Source organism: Amphiura filiformis, chromosome 4 (genome assembly GCF_039555335.1).
Source record: "Amphiura filiformis chromosome 4, Afil_fr2py, whole genome shotgun sequence".
Classification (NCBI taxonomy): Eukaryota; Metazoa; Echinodermata; class Ophiuroidea; order Amphilepidida; family Amphiuridae; genus Amphiura; species Amphiura filiformis.
The window spans coordinates 50,791,945-50,813,885 of NC_092631.1; the positions used below are offsets into that span (position 1 = coordinate 50,791,945).

A 21,941-nucleotide genomic window follows, 5' to 3' on the forward strand; every position below is an offset into this window, starting at 1 on the left:
TTTAGTGTACACAAGTTCTGCTTACTCAGCTAAACTGTAAGCATTAGCTTCCCTAGCGACCAAAGCCCAGAGTGCCAGGCTGTATTTCTTGTCTTTAATCTCTAATTTCCTTTTGCATTTAAAATCCAACTTCCACTTGCTTTCTAACATAAAATGATGGCAGTTTTAAACCATATAGTATCAGTGCGAAGTGCATTACTCCTGATTGCAGAAAAATACAGCAGTAATTTTTTTGGAATTAAAAAATAATATCTTGATTTGTCGAATGAAACATGGCTGAATCCTTATCTTTAGTTAGTTCTAAGTGATAATAAAAGTCAAATTTTGATATTTTTGCAATGAGAGAAATTGGGGCAAAAACATGTAATTTTGCAAGTTTTCTTACAATTGTAGTCACAAAGAAAATTCTAAGACTTGGCACAAGTCTAACCATGCAAAATCTTGCGTATAGGCCAAGAGTTAGCTCATTATTTTAAAACCGCATTTTATGTTATTTTTGCTAATTAGTTATGAAAAGATTAGAAAAAGTCTTTTCCAAAAATTAGAATGCATAACATTGGGCTTGATTGTCACAGCATAAGAAAAAATGCCAAGAACACATACTTTTGGAAATTGGCCCTTATATCCAAAAAATTGACCAAATATTAAAACTAAAGGATTAGGATTGAGCTATATTTCATTTTGCAAAATGGAGCAATATTTTGAATCCAAAAAAATTAGTGCTGTAATTTGCTGGAATAGGGAGTAGGTGCAACACTTCCATTTCCAATCGCTGGCGTAGTAGGCACCCGGGAGTAGGCGTACACACACACATGGTTTAGACGCATACCGCAAAGTGCACAGATGAGAGAGAAATGGGTGCTTTAACGCATTAATGTCACTGACTCGCCAAGAGTAAAAATACTGTATAGAAATTTTATTTTTAAACAACCTATATCTATTTCAACCTGCTCAAATGTCCATAAAAACATCAAAAAAAAGACTGCATACACAAATGCTGCCTTATAGTAAGTAAGACAGGGAGACAGGCAGGCAGGTAGACTATATTTATCCTGCTATAGAGGAAGGCAGGTGTTTCCCTTGTCTCTCCTCTTCACTGCTCTTTTCTTAAAATAAAGTTACATTTGAAGTTAGGGCTCCTTTTGAAATTCCCTTACACAGGAAGGTGTGCGCCATCCTGCAGCTTTCCTGTGCTAGCCTTCTTTTGTTAAAATCCTGCAATTAGCCACTTCACTGACTTAAATTAGGAGCGCGCTTTCCTGACTGAGCTTTCCTAAGGCGCGCGCTTAGCGAGGGGAATCCTGCCTTCTTTCTGTGTGAAAACATGGTAGGGTATTTCAATATGAGCCCTTAAAGTCCCATGTATGTAGTATGGGTAGGGTGCTGCTGCTCTTCAGTATAATGATAACATTGATTAAGTATCCATTGCAGTTTCATACATCGATGAACTATACACTGCTGACATTAACCTAACTTGTAACACTCAAAGCACAAAAGTGATTAATTCACTTTCATACAATACATAATTTGTACATATTTAGAACTATATTTTATATCAGAAAACAATCAAAAAAGTTGTTAGAAAAACACAGAGTGCATAAATACTGTCTCATTGCATTCGCGCATAGTTGTGCATACTACTCTCTGTACAATACATTCACATCTTTGCAGAATCGATTCATTTTTCTTGAAGGCGGATGTATCGATATTGGTCAAATTTTCTGACATTGTAGAAGTTGTTTCTTGTTTATGCATGGAATAGTTGCTCAAGGGTTGGAACACATTAATGCACATCGCTGAATGTTGATTGCACGCATCAAAATCTCAGCATGCATGCATTAAATTGAGTCATTTCTCTCACAACAAGTGATATGCATTTATTTTAAGTATCGGTATAAATTTTATTGAAGAATTACAGCTAATATTAACCTTTGCTAATAATAAGTTAAATTCCCTAAAGCAGAAAGCACAAGGCTTAAATATATGTACTTGGTGGGGTGGAAAAACAACAACAAACTCAATATTTGTCAATTTACTTCCGTTAAATTTGGCTCTTGGCAAATCTGCCAAAATGAAAATTTTCTCTGCAATTTCTTCCCATCCACCTGCCGGTTTAACACACAGATACACAAATTTTCAAGAAAACCACAAATTTATTCTAAATTCAACAATGGCATTGCATTGGTTATACTACACTTGACCACCTAAGTGCTAAAAAATGCAGAGCATGCTGAACACCAACAAACACAGGGTGCTATAATACACTTAAGCAATCACATGGAAACTGCTGCAATCACAGAAAAAATTTAAATTGCGTGTAAACAGTCAATATTTCCATGCATCATTTACTATTATTTACCACTTATGAATACAATTGGGCTATTCCAGTTGAAATCCATACACCCCAATGGAAGACATGACCTTAATCATCCACACAGGGAGTGTGAATTTCAAATGGGGTTAACAGAATGGGTGACTCCATTTGAAATCTACACTCCTGATGTGGGAGGATTGGAACAATTAGGCTATTCCATCCAGTTGAAATTCATATACTCCAATCATAGACTCTAGTAAGGAATTTCTAGAGTCTATGCTCCAATGGAAGACATGACCTTAATCTTCCAAACAGGGAGTGTGAATTTCAAATGGGGTTACCTGAATGGGTGACTCCATTTGAAATCTACACTCCTTATGTGGGAGATTAAGGTCATGTCTTCCATAGGGCGTATGGATCTCAACTGGAATGGCCTATTATGTTAAATGCAAATTGCAAAGGTTTGCAGTCTTGTCTCAAAGGCACAATGCCTAATTAATGTACACATAAATCAATGTCAGCAAATAAATAAAAATATTTGTATACTATTTACCATTTAAAAGTCATAATACATTTATTTGTTCACATTTTAATTCTTATATTTGTTGCTATAAATTATAAATAATATTATGAAGGTTTTCTGCTCATTTCAAGCTTCAATAATGAGGAAAGTAACCAACTTACTGTCTTGGCCGCTTAGAGCTCTATGGGGGATTTAATTTTTAAGTTACTATTTAGACATTATTTCAAAATTGTTCTGTTGTCCTACAAATAACAAATTTAGCTGATTCCAATCATACAAGTAAGCTTGAACACAAAATACGTTAGAAATATCATCCTTATTCACATCCCCTCCAAAATAACATAAGTTTTGAACAAAGAATTAACCAAATGCATTGGAAAAGATCATACACTATGGCTTTAAAAACATCAATTATGTCCGAAAGCAAAAATCATGTCAAACAAGATTTGTTTAATTTTTTAATTTTCCAAATTATATTCTTGCCCATTATAATTAACAGCGAGAGTATCTTTTTACAGACAGAGCAAAACAACATACAAAAACAAATTTATACAATAAACATCTTTCATGACAATTTCACCCAAGGAGGAAGTTCAAACATCTTTTTAGTCATATTGCTTTTGAATAAAAGATCATAAAACCTTTATTCAATTTTTACAATTGAAATTGAAATGAATTGAACATTTTGTAAAGAAAACAAAGTTTTGCAAGCATTTTATACCAGACAGGAGTTCACAGGTAAAATACTAAAATACAAGCTATTCAGCACAAACAATTTTAGCTGAGAGAAAGTTACTCTTTTAAGTTCAATACATAGTTGAAGTATACATAGAACTTGAAAATGTCAGCAGGAAGTTTCGCTTTATCCGTGATCTGTGCCATTTATAAAAATAAACCATGCTGGCCTTGCCTTTATGTTGTCTGTAGAACTATGCTTTAAATTTGTGTTTCATGTTATAGACATTACGAATTAATACAAAAATGCATTTCAATAAATCTTGATGAACATTTTTATAATATTTTAATATCAAGATAAATAAGACTAGTGAAATAAATATTCTAAATATAGCTTGTTGTTTTGTTTTAAATTACTGCACCTGCGATACAACTATTCACAATTGAACATAACCTACATGTGTATGGAAAAATAAACAAAAACAAGATATTTTCATCCTGAAATAATCTGTTGCAAAGCAGCAATTAGAGTGACTGATAAGATTTCTTGATCATCTGCACCACTGCGCTTACTGTCTATGGTTGCATTTGACCTACAAATGTGACCCCTTTCAAATTCTTTTTTTTGTTAAAAATTATCAATATATATTTGTTTGTCACTGTGAAATAATGCGAGAATAAACTGTCTAGCTTGCATTTTCTTGACAAATAAAGACATTTATTGCCTGACAGGCAATAGACTGTGACACCAGACACTTTTAAGTTTCCCTCTTAACAGTTTCTAAAAATATATGCAAAAGTTTCAATATATGGTACAATCAAACATGTAGTATACTTGTTGATTTTCTATAGGCAACTATGACCCTGTTCACATTAGAAAATTTTCTTCTTTCGACGAACCTCGAACGAAGATTAAAAATTGTTTTTTCCTAATGTGTACGCACTTTTCTTCCTTCGACAAAGATTAAAATTGCTTTGTTCAACGAAGCTAAAAAGGTTGTTTCGACGAAGGAATACTTCGTTCGACAATGCTATTTTTGTAATGTGTACGCTCGCTTCGTTCAACGAAGGAAAGTAATCATGTGACAAGTGGCCTTCGCCGGCTTTAATAATAGCTGGGCGTTAATAGGTTCATCCGAGCTTCGTTAATTTTCATGAAATGTGTACAGTGCAATGTCTTCGTTCGGTCTTCGTTCAGCGTAATGTGTACGCATGCTTAATTAGTTAATCAAGATTCGTCAAATGAAGAAATTTTCTAATGTGAACAGGGACTATGAAGCATGGTACCCGATCAAGCCGTAGCAAAAATTATCCAACCCCAGCCACTTGAGAAGAAGCCCCCTGACAAAGTGCACTTATGTGACGAAAAAAGAAAACTTAAGGTATTTTTCTGCGACTATAGTCTGAGCTGTCCTTGAACATAAAATATAAACTGATTTTCAAGAAAAGACTTGTTTTTCTGAACTGTGAACAACTATGTCAATTCATTTAGGATAGCTTTCATGGGGGAAGGGGGCATTGAAGTTTTAGAGAGCTTGCGAAATGAAGTTACTTTTAACTTTAACTTTAACGTCTAGAGGATTATAAAGGATTATGTATTCAAAACAACCTTGGTTTTGAATACATAATCCTCTATAATCCTCTAGACGTTAAAGTTAAAGTTAAAATAACTTCATTTCGCAAGCTCTATTGTTTTTGGCCAAAAACCTGGTTTGGGGAAATGGAAACTGTTTTTGTTTAGTATTGTTGAAACTTATTAGGCATGTACCCGCAAGTTTGAAAAGTCAGCACAAAAGTCAGGGGCCACTTAAATATGTGACACGATCTGGTCCATGGGGGCCAAAGGAGGCATTTTTGACAATTGAGTTACTGTAATTATTACATTGTACATGCAATAGGCTATCATTTACTGAAAACACCAAAGGTCTAGCATATTTGGTTCTAAAGTTATGATGTTTTTTGGTGTCTATTTTCTTATGTATTTTATTGCTTGTTTTACTCGATATTTTTGTGTCACATAGGGAATAGGGTCTGATTTAGGTTAATTAGGGCAACCACTGAATGATTACAAGTTTCTCTACTACCCCCTCTGTGCCGTCAGCATCACTCTCCAAACTATTGGATACACATGCTTGTAGAATATACTTTGTGGAAAAAAGGGTGATTGATTCCAAGGTCTATGTTACTTTTTTACAATTTACAGGAAGTTCACTTTATTTCCCTCTTTTTTTATGGTTGCAAAAATCTTAAAAAGATAATTGTTGTCCGGGTCTGTTTGTCAAGAAGTAAAATGTAAAATCAAAATTTAAATGCTGTGTCGGATTCAGAGGTAGCGCTAAGTTGCTTTTTGGGGTCCCGGACCCACCAAAATAGAGATCAGACCCCCGTTTTTAAATTTTCTAAAAGTTCAGGGGTCCCTGCAGACCCCCAGTTTTTCAATATAGCGCTATTGCAGACATACTATTAATGCTGCATTTGTGCAACTCAGACTCACCAAACTCTACTCCGGACCCCTACTTTTTAATTTTCTGCAAGTTCGGGAGTCCCTGCGGACACTGGAGTGTTTAGTTTTAGCGCTACCCCTGGTCGGATTCCTCATAAATCATAATCTGTACAGTAAATTCAGTAATTCACCTTATCCTTGTTGAGAAATAAAGTGTTGCTCAGTGTTTTTTAGCATTTTGCTGAAGGGGTATTTTCAATTTTTTTTGGACCCTTTCAATTGTGATTTTATTTTTTGGATGACATTTTTAACAATGTGTGTGTTTTTGGAGTACCCGATCTCATCTGCGCACGATCCCACTTTGGAGGTGATGTGTATATGGCCATTAAGACCCCTTTTTCAGTATCGCTGCCTCCCAAATACCCATATTTTGTTATGAGCACATGGTCTGTTACCCAAAGACCTCTTATTCTTCCTTTTGATATGTCATCCAAAGACCCGTATTTTCCAAATGAAAAGCAACGAGTCATCTATCAATCACTGATATTTTTTACTACTTTTGAAATAACAAAGCCAAACTAGAAATTCAATTTTGGAGGTTTCTTTTGGGCTTTGGCTCTTACCCAAAGACCTCATTTTAAAAATGGTCATATTCTCACTCAATGCCCCCCTAATTTAGATCCAAACAGTCCATCTTTTACCCAGTCCCAATGACCCCATATTTTGTACATTTTGCTCTCACCGAATGTCAAAAATCACCTAATGACCCCATTTTATATATCAGGCCTTACTGTGAAATTTAAAGTGCCAGCCCTATCTCCAGTAGTTTCACTAGCATCTTCATTTGCATCTTCGATAGATTCTCGAATGCGGTGTCTGACCTGATTATTAACATCTTCATAAGTTCCTGCATAAATTCTGCAAGCTGGGAAAGATTTCTTTGCTTAAGCTCTCTAATACAGACTTCATACATGAGCAACCTGATGTCATTATTCTTCATTTGCTTACACCTACAGATATTAACCTTGTTTTCAGCTCTGGTCTATTTACCGTGCTATGTATTCAATATCCATGTATTTATAGCTCCAAAACAAACATGCATTCCTCATGCATGAACATTTGCTCCCAACTCCACCATCATATTTTGAATGTTGTTTGTCAGACCAATGAAGTCATTAAGACCGAAAACATGCAATTGTTCTCATTATCAGTCAAGATCAACACCTACACTATGTAAACTTAAAATAAATCTTGTTACGAAGATAACACATTTTCCTGTCGGTCACGCAACCCAACCTTTTTGTCTGAAATTTTATGTTGATATGATAATGATCAATACATAAAAAGTGTTTATCTAGTACTAATTGTGGACATGTTGCAAGTTTATTTAGCCACTGGGCCATGTACCGACTTCTTATTATTCCAGAACTTTAATTACTTAGTGCTTCAACGACTTATTTGCATGCAACTTCCAGTTTCTTGTAGGCATTTTACAGTTGGTTACCGGAACGTGTCCTGGTTTAAAAGGTGAGACAGAGCAGAAATAGGGTACGGAACGAAAAAATCAAAATGTAGGGCAAAATTTGGTCTGGGACAAAGAACTGAGTCGGTTTCTCATGGACATCCTAAAGGTTCGTAACAAAACATGTTGTCACCACAGACCCACTCTTTCGCCATTGAAATTTGTTTTGATTTTTTCACATTTTTCTCTTTTTTTCCTTTTCATGTTTACACTGGGTATCTGACGATGTGCCCATACATGTAGACATAGTTATTCAGAATGATTAATTGTATCTTTTATATATCACTTTTATTTCCAATATTTTACATGTATAACAAATCTCACAACTAAACAAGTTTGACTTTAATAACTGCATTGCGGCAAAAAAGCAATAAGGTCTGCACTACTCTGAAAGTTGACAGCAACAGTATTCTTTGGTTTAGTTTTAAGTTTATCTGCTTGTGTGATTTTTAGCACTTGATCCAGTATAATTATGTTTGTACTGATGTTCAAACAAACTTGACTGCTTCAGCCAAAAAAGTGAAAAAAGTAGGGAAGGAAAATACCTTGCCAAAAACCAGATACTCCTGGCAAAGTCAAAAAAGGAGGGTTCCATGGAATATACCTCGCCAAAAACCAGATACTCCTGGCAAAGTAAAAAAAGGGGGGTTCCAAGGAATATACCTCGCCAAAAACCAGATACTCCTGGCAAAGTCAAAAAAGGAGGGTTCCAAGGAAAATACCTCGCCAAAAACCAGATACTCCTGGCAAAGTCATAAAAGGAAGGTTCCAAGGAAAATACCTCGCCAAAAACCAGATACTCCTGGCAAAGTCATAAAAGGAAGGTTCCAAGGAAAATACTCCGCCAAAAACCAGATGCTCCTGGCAAAGTCAAAAAAGGAGGGTTCCAAGGAAAATACCTCGCCAAAAACCAGATGCTCCTGGCAAAGTCATAAAAGGAGGGTTCCAAGGAAAATACCTCGCCATAAACCAGATACTCCTGGCAAAGTAAAAAAAGGAGGGTTCCAAGGAAAATACCTCGCCAAAAACCAGATGCTCCTGGCAAAGTCAAAAAGGAGGGTTCCAAGGAAAAACCTCGCCAAAAACCAGATACTCCTGGCAAAGTCAAAAAAGGAGGGTTCCAAGGAAAATACCTCGCCAAAACCAGATACTCCTGGCAAAGTCATAAAAGGAAGGTTCAAGGAAAATACTCCGCCAAAAACCAGATGCTCCTGGCAAAGTCAAAAAGGAGGGTTCCAAGGAAAATACCTCGCCAAAAACCAGATGCTCCTGGCAAAGTCAAAAAAGGAGGGTTCCAAGGAAAATACCTCGCCAAAAACCAGATACTCCTGGCAAAGTCAAAAAGGAAGGTTCCAAGGAAAATACCTCGCCAAAAACCAGATACTCCTGGCAAAGTCAAAAAAGGAGGGTTCCAAGGAAAATACCTCGATCCAAAGAAAAAGAGGGTTCCAAGGAAAATACCTCGCCAAAAACCAGATACTCCTGGCAAAGTCAAAAAAGGAGGGTTCCAAGGAAAATACTCCGCCAAAAACCAGATGCTCCTGGCGAAGTCATAAGGCAGCCAATCAAAATGCCAGGGGTCGATTTGGCCACTGGCCCTGGCCAGTAGTTTTCTCGTTGGGCCAGGAGATTTTCCGTCTGGATGGCCCAGTGCCTGTTGGAATTTTGGCACAATGAATTTATGACATGTTACAATTTATTAGAAACACAATGAAGTAATTTGGGCCAGTGGATTTGCCCTTATGCCAGTCTGAAAAATTCCCAGTTGGCCCGAAAACAAGCTGATTATTGCTGCTTATTGCTGCTTATGTCTACCCCTGAAATGCTGAGGGAAAAAATCCGCCGCAGTTACTACCTCACAAGGGTGACAGACTGACAGTACTGATATGGCTGGAGCTGGGGGAATTAAACCAAACTGCCTTACTCCCACCGAACAGAAAGAAAAACCCAGCCAAAACTAAACCAAACAAGGGGGCCCCATGAGGCCAAAAATGCTTTTAAATAGACAAGCTATTAAAAACTGTGCATAAGTATTGTTTTGACCCACTCCCACTGCTTGTTTTACACTAATAAAACAATGTTCAACATACTTTTTTACATTAAAAAGGATATTTTGTGATCCACAGCCTCATCCCCCACTTTTCTCAACAAAAGGTGAGATTTTTATGTTTATGTAAAAAAACAATCTTGCAGATTAATTTGTTCAGCAAAAATATTGTCAAACTTGAATTACGTTCTGGTACACCAGAACGAAATTATAACACTTGCCTATGGAGCAGTGTCATAATACACATAATCATGCATAACTCGCAAATTTATGCAAAATCAGAATCAAAATTTTGGAATAAGCTGTTTTAGATATGGTCATTTTCACGGTAAAGGGTGTAACTTTTGATTTTTAGGGTCAAAATTTCAAACCACTTAAATATGTTTCTGTTTACTGTAATCATGCATAGAAGCAACTTAAATTCCAGTAAAATAGTGTTTCAAGGCTTAAACCTTTTGATTTCTGATAAAAAATTTGACATTTCCATAACATTTTGGTTAAAATCTAAGAAAAAATGTATTTTACATAAGCTCAGAAAATTATGACATGAAAGCTGGAATACATGTGAAATCCCATTCCAAAGTAAGTCAACAGATATAAGTTAAATTTTATACCATGTTTTGCTATGTTTGTAATTGCAATTTTGAAAATTTTTAACATCAAGGGTCATTTGCAATGGAAATTTCCCAACCTTAAACATATTTTTTAAGTTTTAATTGGGTTCCTAAAATAATTTAAATGTCTAACTTCATGTACAAATACTACTTGATGAAAGGAACCTCCCAGCCAAGTTTCACAGAAATTGGAGTTATTTTTAGAATTGGCAATTCAAGCGATTTGTGTTTCGGAGGCTTCAGTTAACAACACAGGTGATCATAAAAGTAAAATATTTGGCTAACTACTACAAGTTGACATGAAAAATAGGTAAAAAATATCACAATTACCAATTTTCATGCTTTGCTTCTAAGTATTGAATTTCAGTTGTGACAAAAATTAAATTATCACAGCAAGTCATTTTTTTTGTTTCGGAGTCTTCATGTTTACAATGGTTAAACATGGCAGAAGTAGTTTTTTTGATAAAAACACTGTTGGGATCATCTAAGCTGTTATTTTCTTGTGTGTATTGAATCAATGATTCTATGCGGCAGATATTGCAGATTTATAACATGATAATTTTTTCACCCATTTGTTAAGTATGGTGTTATTTGCATGTGAAGCCTCCGAAACGGGCTTTCTTGGATATCAGTATATTTTTCAAGCATTAACCATAATATCAATTTTTTATAAATTTATGACATTCTGCACATATCATGCAACAATTACAATGCAGATATCAATATGGAACATACCAATTTAGATATGCATAGATGATAATTAAGTTTACTGTTGTTTCGGAGGCTTCATTTGTTTCGGAGGCTTCAATTGTTAACGGAAAGTTTGTATTGGGTCCCATTTTCAAACGGTGATATATATCTCCATGATTTAAAAACAAGTGATTTGAGGATCTACTTTGCTACATTTTGATAAATAGATTGGATGAGCTCTTTTATTTATATTTGCCCAAGCTTGCTGAACAGTTTGTTTCGGAGGCTTCAAAAAAGTTAACGGAAAATCGGCTCTTTGAAGTCAAGATTTTATAAAAATTTTAAAAGCTTGCAAATCAACTAATTTTTGTTACCCATTTCAAGTTAAGATATCAACTGTTATGAATCAAGAAGAAGTGAAGAAATAACCAAGAATTATGAACCAAAGCTATACCCACAAAGTTTGTTAACAATTGTTAACGGAAAATGAAGCCTCGAAACGACAAATATCGAAGTCCGGTTCTCAAAAATACAGGGCTGTTCACAATTAAATCTAATGTGGCAGTGTTTACTGAACATATGACCGTACTTTCAGGATAAGAAAAATTATCCATGAACTAACTGAAGAAAAACACAGGGTTTTACAAAATGTTACTGTTTTTTACAGTTTTTCAAAATGGCAATATTAGGTACATTTAAGCCTGCTAAAACTGAACGCAGTAACTCCCGAAGATGATTATGCTACCCAAGGTAGCTGCTAACTAGATGACTTATGTGGCCAAAAATCATGGAATTCTGTGGCTTTATTAGAAAACTACGGATCAAAATGTTAAAAATCCAAAGTTACACCCTTTACCGTGAAAATGACCATATATGAAAAATGTCATAAACAGAGGATGCTAGGATCACAAAATACTCCTTTAATTTAAAAATGATAAAAGGTTAGCTTTTTGAGCACTTTTTTTAGATTGAAAATCAAAGAAACAATGTATCATAAAAATATTACATGTGTATACAAAATTACAAAATGGTGTGAATTTTAAGCAATCATTAAAAGTTTCCAGATGAGATGATCATCCTAACACGTATTCCATTCAAATTAGTTGTAATTATGTCATATCAGCACCTCCCTCGCTTATTCATAAACTTGGACCTTAACCTTCTGGGTTCTTCCATCCATATACATTTTAATTTGAGCACTTAACAATTAAACATAAATTTGATCACAACCACAAAAGCAATATGAATCTATACAAGCAATTGAAACCAAGCATGAAAAAAACACAGAAAAATATTTTTACAATTTGAAAATGACATGTTTAGGGGTATGCCCTCATAGAAACTTATTTTGGTGGTGGAAAAAATAAGCACTTTTGGAAGTTATGGAAGAAAAAGCCATGTAACCCATTGCAATTTATGTAAAGTCTTGGAAATAAAATTATTATGGTGTCACATGGCACCAGATAATGTTTGAATGTTGGGTCACATAGCAGTCACAAAGAAAGGAAAAAAAATGACCGGGGTAAGCTAAAACACAGTGAAAAAAATCCCCCAATAAAAAAGAAATTACATGGAATCAGAAAAATTTGATACCCTTTGGAGACTAAGTGGTGAATTTGAAATCCCTACCGGGACTAGAAGAGAGTTTGGAATAATGATAGCCCTAGAGAGAGTCATTTTTTGGATTTGATACCCCTAGTGAGAGTCTACCATTTTTCAGATCGTGCATGGGTACCCGGCCAGTACCCCCTGGTCCATGTATTATGACCCCCAAAGCGGTTTAAATTTAAAATTCAAAAGAACTGCATGTACCGATGTACACTTATTTGCAATTTAAAAACATAAAATACATGTATTTTGAAACTGTAGACTAGTTTCAAAAAATTCATGCAGAAGCAGAACCACACTTTGAACTTGACGGTACTTTTGAAGAGCTGATCATGGCTTGACTATCTCATTCTTGAGCATTCTACTGTAGAATAAACATTAGAACTGTAGCCAACTCAAGGTAAAATTTCCCAGATTTTTGTCACAAATGTGAGTGAACTTGCGACTGAAGAATGGCTCTTTTGATTTGCATCATTTAGAAAATAAATGCTCTTTGTCAGTTTTACCAAAGTGTTCCCAGTGTATTTTGGGTACCGCTGTAAAACGTTCATCATTCATGAAGTTGTAACACTCTCAATGGCATAGTTATCAATCACCCTTGAATAAGTTTTGACAAGTTTACATAATCCTATGAATTGCCAGGTTCATTACCATCAATCATGAGATAGGGCCTAAGTGTTTCTACCACAAAAATTGAAATGTGATTGAATAAAAACTGAATGCAGTTTTCTCAGATGGGATCGATCTATCGTGCAAACTGCCTTGCATGAAAACATTAAAAGTAAAACACTTTCTACAAATGTACAAACAATACTATATGACTAAAATTTTTTCACTTCTAATTAAATTCACCTTGATTTATGAAGCTGAATTTTCATCTGGAGAGGTATCTAAAAACAGGACTATCAGCTAACTATGTCCATGTCCATACTAAGCTTTTTTGAACAAATTGAATTTTTATCAGTCATTTTTAATAGCTCTTTTAAAATGTTTAACTTATTTTACTATTTTTACTGGTAATCAACTTTTAGTAAACAAGTACCGGTAATTTAGGGTCTTGCACTTCTAAAAAAATTGCAAATTGGTTCTCCTTTTTGTGTTTTTTTTTTTCAGGAAATCATTTTTTTAAAATTTTTAAATCATGTGCAGTTTTTGGCTTTCAAAATTGCATTTTCCTCTTTAGTAGTCAGGATATAGGTACATGTAGAGTGGAAGGGGCAAGTCCCGGTCCCATCACTCTCCAAACAGTTGGTTATTGCTCATGGGAAAACTGTGTGAATTTCTTTTCACAAAATCCAAAAGAGTCCTACTTTTTCAATTACAAAATCCTAATACGGTACATAATATTAATAATGTTTTGGTCCGTTCCCGTTAGTCAGAAACAGAAATGTACCATACCCCGGTACTAAGAATCTTAATCAGGGACGGATTTAAGCAGTGGCCCGGTGGCCCTGCGCCAGTGGATTTTGCGTTGGGCCAGTAAACTTCCAACAACACTGGCCCGGCGGCCCACTAAATTTTTGAGCCTGATATAACACATGAGACAAGATATAATCAGTGATGGACATATTTACACAGTTCCTGCTCCACCTGTATTATTTATATCTTTATCTAATGATTTTTCGTATATTTATATTCTTATTCTTGCATTGCTAGCAAGATGGAAATATAGGCTATGGCCGGTTTTAAGGGGGTACTACACCCATTGATTTTTTTTTGCATTTTTTTTGCATTTTGTGAAGAAATTAAAAAAAAAAAAAAAATGGACAAAGTGGTATGCAAAATGAAGGGGCAAATCTTCTCGTTTTATTGGTGGCATTGGTATCAACGTAGCTTACATGCTTTTAAAAGTAGAAGCCAAAAGGTGGTACATCACTGATGATTTAAATTCACTTCATTTTGGAAAGCTTACTATCAACGGATTTCGTTAAAATTTTGGATATGTGTTGCTAACACGTTAGGGAAATAAAGTTGATATGTAAAATGGGAATAAGTGGTTCCTGATTTCTTTTATGACTTCATGAACTTGGTGCTCCACAACTATCAAAAAGGAACTGGTTAAAATGCTTCTATTTTCAATGTTGAGCTATATTTTGTATTTTTAACTTGCGACATTATTTCACTGAAACTTAATTAAGCCACAGGTAACAGGTTACCACAACCATACTACAGCAATGTTGAAAAAATTGTATTTCTTGTCACCTATACCACCATATTGGGTAGTTTTCCGTAAGCTTAACGTTTGTGATTTTGGTAACTATTTTATATTTATTTGTGAAATCCATCGCAACTAGGCATTCTAAATTGTACTCACCATTTACATCCCAAGGTATATTAGTATATCCACCTTGCACTTCTCGATATATATCCAGTTAAAGACAGAATATCAAAATTATTCCTCATTATGATATCACAAACTCTCACATGTGTATTCAAAATTGATGCTTAAATTTGACCTGAACCAATTGACCTATAACCTGACATACGGTGACCTAATAGCCTTTTCTTCTCCTAACAACACATTATAATATTATTGACTAATGACTATACATCCATTGTGTAAGTGTTTATATATTTTGCATGCACCACTAGATTTTCTATAGAGAGTATAACAAAGGATTTAATGTATTCTATTCATGTACCCTACTTGAACATGCTGAATAGAATAAATCATGGTTTGTTATGAAACACGCATCTGAGTAACTAGGATACAGTAAACAAAATATATATAGGGCTAAAATGACTTACTACAATTGTTTAAAAGCACTTTTTTCTTCTTTTTTTCATATTTTTTTTTTATTTCACATGATCCGTGCATATATCGCCTAGCTATAAATGAAAAAATATTTATTTAGACCAATCAAACCAATATATGGGTGTAGTACGCCCTTAATGGTGATATAAGTAGGCCTACATACTACTTCCAAGGTCTTTTGTGATCTGATGATGATAGTGATACCGCACCGTGACTATTAACACTCTCTACATTGAATACATTCACATAGACTTAGGAACCGGGGGGCTTAGGGGGCTCAGTCCCTTCAATAATTTTGGTGCGGGGGCTGGAATACCTTTCAGCCCCCTCCCCTAATGATCCTTGGTGAAGTTAAAAAATTGTGAGAAAGTAGAGGGAAAATGGGTGTTTGTAACCGGGCTGTTTCACAATCAGGGTACATATTTCAAAATCCATGTTTCTTAGCATCCTGCTGCTTAATGAAAGAAGCTGGAGGATTTCTTTTAATTTATAAATGAAGTATGTCTACTCCCTTTAAAATCACACATAAAAGAAATCACACAAATGCCTTAGTTTTTTCATTATATGGTGAAAAGTTAACTTTTTTTAACATTTTGACGTTTCATCTTCAAAAAGCACATTTTGAAAGCTGTAATTTATATAGTAAAGGAATTCTAAATTTACTACTGGGTGACATTTCTAAATGTAGTTATATGCACCTAAGTTTTGAAATTAAAATCATTTGCATATTTGAATTACAGAAAAATGCGACAAAAGAAAGATTTGTCAAAAATCTCCAAAATAATGTCCCCTCCTTTACATTTGATTTTATGAAGCACTATAAATCAATTTAAAACCCTTCCAAATTGTGCAGAATGAGTGAAAAGTTTCATGTGTATCCTGTAATTCAAAGTACCAAAAGTCATGATTGTACATCAAGTGGCGGAGTGGGGACGAATTACCAAGTGATGTCAAAAAACCATGTCCCTCCTTTACAGCATTATTCTCTCTGCAATATATTTTTGCAGTTAGGTACCATGTTTTTAAATTACATTTTTAATAGCTCAAGGTGCAACCATTGTAGGGATAAGAACCAATTTTTGAAATTCACTATAGATTTTTTTCTTTTGCCACATCCAAAAATGTCCCCTCCTTTACGCTTGATAATTTAATACAAAATCATGACTTTGTCTAATTTATATTCCCACACTGATAGAGTGGTGAAAAGTAGTTAAATTTCATAATAGGAACTGCTGATGATAATTAAGTGTGATTTTTGGAGAAATAATTTGTAATTCCAATTTTAAGATTTCAGCCTGTCAAAAAAAATGTGTCCCTTTACTTTACGATCAATGGTTTTTGCATTTTATTAAAATAATAGGATTGTCTTTGTTTGAACTAAAGAAAAGTGAACCTAGGAAGATGGGTTGGATACAAGCAGACATAAAAATAGCAAAATCCACTTGGTCAATGTTATTATTTTGATTTTATGCTCCAAATAGTCAACAAAACTATGTAAAGGAGGGGACATTTTTTGACACATTTTCCTTCATATCTCAAAAACGCTAAGTAGTATGACTGCCAAACTTGACATGAGACAAGATACTAACCCACTGCATCATGTAAATGCATATTTGTGTAGATTTTACTTGTTTTGGTAAACTTGCAAGTAACTTCCCTTTGTCAAATTCAATATTTCCATCAGTTACACATGTAACATGATTCTGCGAAAAATTGATGTTTACATAATATACAATCTGTATATCATTTGAAAGCTATATTTGTCAGCAATAATATTAGACAACTTTGGAGTTGAAAAAAGGCAGTATCAAATCATTGTATTAATGCTGTTTGTAAACTTTGGTATTTGGCCATTTTGCTTCATATAGCCAATTAAAAAATAATATTTGAAAAAAAAATAGTGGTTTGTGGCTAAAAAATTGTTAGAACTTGAAAATTTGATATATTTAAACCACTTTAACATTTAAAACAATCACATAAAGATACTCTGATTTTGCACCCTTGTGAAACCCACTTGTGTACCCTGATTGTGAAACAGCCCAACCTATATTTTGCAAAATTTCCTGACTCGAGAATGGGGGAACCCCTCTCGAGCACTCAAGTTTCACCCCCCCCCCATGTTGAAAATCTTCCTAAGCCAATGATTCAGTACAAAACAAATTAAAATGCTCGGATAGCTACGTTTCCACAATTATTTGTGGGACCTGACATATCGAATTGCATTTTGAAAACAAGGAATGTCCTTCTGTCAATATCAAATAATTTTGATTTTTTGAAATTTGCGATAGCCTATTATATACAAATTTTATGACAAATGATTATTGATATAGTTATAGACCTACACCCATCGAATGTGTGTCATCGGCCCTCAGACTGTAGGTGACTGTAGGAACCCATGGATTTGATCCATGTAGTTTTTTACCATCATAGTGCTGTGCCGTAGTGCGCCTGCGCCAAGCCGTACGCTGACTCTTAGACTCGCCAATTTAGTTATGGGGTGGACCCCAAAATGTGAAGTATATCACGGCAAAACCTGGTGTTATGTTGATGGAAAAATGTATTTTAATAATAGAATTTATGTACGAGTGATATAAAACAAATATTAACTGTTTTAAATTTGTGTAATGGTAGAAATATAATCACTCAAAGATGTAGGCCTATTGTTCCATTCCACTTGTGGAATGGAACAATCCATCTTTCACCTTGTGATTATATTTCGACCATCACACTCATAGACAGTTAATATTTGTATAATATAAAATGATGCAGTTTGATGGCAAATTTAAATTCACCTTTCATTCGATTCCGAGTTTATCGTCCCCCGCCCGCGTCACTTTTTGGAAACCAAAAACACCCGCGTCAAATTTTCAAAAATGCCAAAATAATTCATTATTTTCAAAGTATCGGCGTTTTCACCAGTTTTAGCAATTGGAAACATATATTTTTTGTTTGTAAAACATATAAATTCATAACTTGGAAGCAAAACCAGGCACTTTTCTAACTTTTCTAGTCCCTACCCATATAAAAACCTGTTTATAAATAACATGTATGAGTGTGGCTTTAAATCAACACGCATTTTAGGTCAATAATGAAATCTGATGAAATAATGAAAAATGAAAAAGTCACCTCACCAACCCGGGAAAAAAAAAGGGACGATAAACTCGGAATTGTCTTTCATGGGCCTAATTAGTTCCAGTAACTGTAACTCGGCATACCTAGAGTCCGTAGATGTCATTATGTTTTTGATAAAGTCTGAAGTCTTGCTGGCAGGACTAGGGCCTTATAGCTATTTAAATACTATAAATAGGTATGCTAGGTGAATTCAAATTTGCCATCAAACTGCATCATTTTACATATCAAATTAAAGCCCTTGAGTAAAGAAAGCCAAAACTGAAAACATTTTTGTCATAGCACTTTCCGTAACAAAGTTACATCTTGTCAAAGATTGACTTTCATCAAAAAGATTCTGCTAGCAAAATTCCCAAAAACGGCATTTAGGGGTGTTTCTAGATATCTTAGTCTCATGGCGATAGCAGCTTTTTTTAATGGAACTGCTATCAAAATCTCTCTAAAATTCCATGTGCGACTTGATTTATATCACCATAAAAAATCATATGGGTCAAGTGAAGTATAGAAAACATATTTAATATGTAGGTTTCCTTCACCGACCTGTTCTTGAAAAAAATTCAAATTTCTATGTAAATATGCATTGTGTTTGGGCCCCGGTCTCGGCGACTTTCGCTGACTAGCAAATGTGTTAACTAAGGTTTGCCTGGGATACCTACCGGTACTAATATAGGTATGCTAGGTGAATTCAAATTTGCCATCAAACTGCATCATTTCATATATCAAATTAAAGCCCTTGAGTAAACAAAGCCAAAACTGAAAACCATTTTTTCATAGCACTTTCCGTAGCAAAGTTACAGCTTGTCAAAGATTGACTTTCATCAAAAAGTTTCAGCTAGCAAAATTCCCCAAAACGGCATTTCGGTGTGTTTCTAGATCTTAGTCTCATTATGATAGCAGCTTTTTTAATGGAACTGCTATCCAAATCCCTCTAAAATTCCATGTGCGAGTGACTTATCACCATAAAAAATCACATATTTGGGTCAAGTGAAGTATAGAAAACATATTTATGTACGTTTCCTTCTTCGGCCAGTTGTTTTAAATTTCTATGTAAATATGCATTGACATTGTCGGCGAATTTGGCTGACTAGGAAATGTGTTAACTAAGGTTTGCCTGGGTTACCTAACTAATACTATTACTAGTAATACCATAGTCCATGTTTACTCATCAAATTTAAAAAACATTAACTTTTTAAGGCATTGGAACGATTAAAATGAAATATTACCAAGCATGCAAGTAGTTGAAGTACGTGACCAATATGATGACCAAAAGGTATCAAATATTGGATGTCATTTATTCTCATCTATTCGTGTAAAAAAATATGCTGACGCAGCAGTTTTTCAACCGGAACTTACAATGCAATGTTGTTGCCAAACGTGCGTTGCTTCACATGTTCATGGGTTCATGTTGTTCAACGAGATGGTTTATTTTCGCACCCTTCACTCTTAAGTACAATTTAAAGATACCATCGCATACAGTTCATAACCCGATACTTCAAAATACTTACATTCTGAAATATGTGTCCAACTTTAAGATGAAACCTCCAACAAAACAAGAGGAAACGTCGAGAATGATCACGTCCGTGTCACAGGGGATGTGTTGTTGTTTACCAATCGCTCAGAAAATTGTAGTGTTGGGCGGTAAAAGACAATTTTTACAGAATTATTGGATTGGATTGGATTGGATTGGATTACTGGAATTCACACCTTTTGTTCCAGGAATGGGGTGCGTAGCGAACCGTGCAGTCCGTACTTCATTGAAGTAAGACATGCTTATTTTGCTCTGAGCTTATCTCCAATATTGTTCTCCAATGCTTCATGCATTTCCCTCTTGCAATATATTTTGTTTCAGGTCTTTTATTTGATTTATTTGTGTATCTTTTTGCTAATTCTGGTATTTTTATATATTTGCCTTCTTAAATATTGTTTTAATGTCTTTTAATCCTAAAAAATCTTGTACATTTATATCTTTGTTTTATTGCTGTAAAGCGCTTTGTGATCGCTTGATGTATTTGCGCTATATAAAAATAAAATATTATTATTATTATCTTGTTTGCTGGAGTTCTATTTGAACTTGCATGCCTTCAGTTTTTGACTTGAATTTGTTTTTAAAAGCTTTTAAACTACAGCATGTAGTTTTCGTTGTTTGCTTTTATATTTTGTTATCTGTCCCTGAAGAAGAGCAGCTCGAAACGTCGGTTGTGTTTTGTCTGTTTGGTTTTGTTTGTCTGCTCCAGGTTTGTGTGACTGTTTTGCTGACACTTCTATGGGCTCTGAAATTGGCAATTTTTGACCATCAAACTTTTGCCTGTTTTTATACATTGGTTGTTACCGAGTCTGTTTATGTGTACAGTGATTTACATCATAATTGATTCTTGTTGTTTTTGCAGTTTTAGCACTTTTGTGAGCCTTGGAACTGGTAATTTTTGGCTATCGAACTTTGACCTATACTTCTTATGTCTACATTTGCTGGTTTTGCCCCCCATATTGTCTAGTCTGTAGGCCTATTTTACTTGTTTCCCCACATCAAGTTGGTGTATCTTGCTCATTTTCTTTCCTTTTAGTACCCCCCTCTTTATGGACTATGGACTCAAAACTTTTTGACCCCCTATACTTTGTGTACCCCCCCCCACACACACACCCCCACACACACCCCCACACACAATGAAGGTTACAATAAAATACTCTGCTTTTGTTTCCACTAGGTAAATGCTTTATTTTATTTTATGGATTAAAATATATTTACAAATACAACCAATGTTAATTTAAAAAAAAAAAAAAAAAAAACACCCCAAAAACAAAAGCAGATCTGCAATGCACTTATCATTTTATATAGGGCCTAAGTGTCACTCTTACAGCCTTATATCTACATTATAATACTTAGGCCTAAATTGTCCATAAGTTCATGGCATCATATAATTTAAATATATTGCTTTAAAATGAGGTCTCACAAGTTTCTGCACAGCATGTAGGCCTAATTCAGGAGCGTATAGCCATAAACAGCTTTCTTCGCGGGGGGGGGGGGGATTTCGGCAGACGAAAAACAGTTGCAGTTGCTTAACATATAGGGGAAAGTGGGGTAATCCCGGGCACCTTTCGTTAAGGCTACACAGGTACAAGATTAAATAAAGTTCATCAGTGAAAATCATATCAATGCAAAGTAGGAGTAATGTTCTAAGTAGTTACCAGTTTTTAATAACTCAACATGTATAGTTAATAAGTTATAATTAAAAAACAAAATGGTAAAAAATGATGGGGTAATGCCGGACACGGGGTAATCCCGGACACAATGATTGCTGCTAAGAGGGAAAGTGGAGAACTGATAATCCCCCAGAATGTATTAGGTACTTTGTTACCTTAAGCATACAACTATGGGGGCTGTCATTGTTGTCTATATTTTCGAAATAGCAAGTGTCCGGCATTACCCCATCTGTATAGAGAATGCATGTGTGTCCGGGATTACCCCTCACGGTCCCGACTTAATTGTTCAGTGCTTGTTCTACTAATCCATTTTTAAGATACCAAAATTCATACATCCAGCTAACAATCAAGTATCAAACATAATTTCCATCCATACTTCATCTGTGTCCTTTGTCGCATTAACTGTCACCCAACTTATAAATC

General features: G+C 34.8%; 1 protein-coding gene across 1 annotated transcript in view; it reads right to left on the reverse strand.

The window, feature by feature from the left end:
* LOC140151031 (transcription factor MafK-like) overlaps positions 1-19,953 on the reverse strand; it is a 32,929-nt gene extending 12,976 nt beyond the window's left edge. The window contains exon 1 of the mRNA XM_072173221.1: positions 19,826-19,953. The gene's annotated coding sequence lies outside the window, so the exon portion shown is untranslated. The remainder of the gene's footprint in view (positions 1-19,825) is intronic.
* Between the last annotated feature and the right edge of the window lie 1,988 nt (positions 19,954-21,941).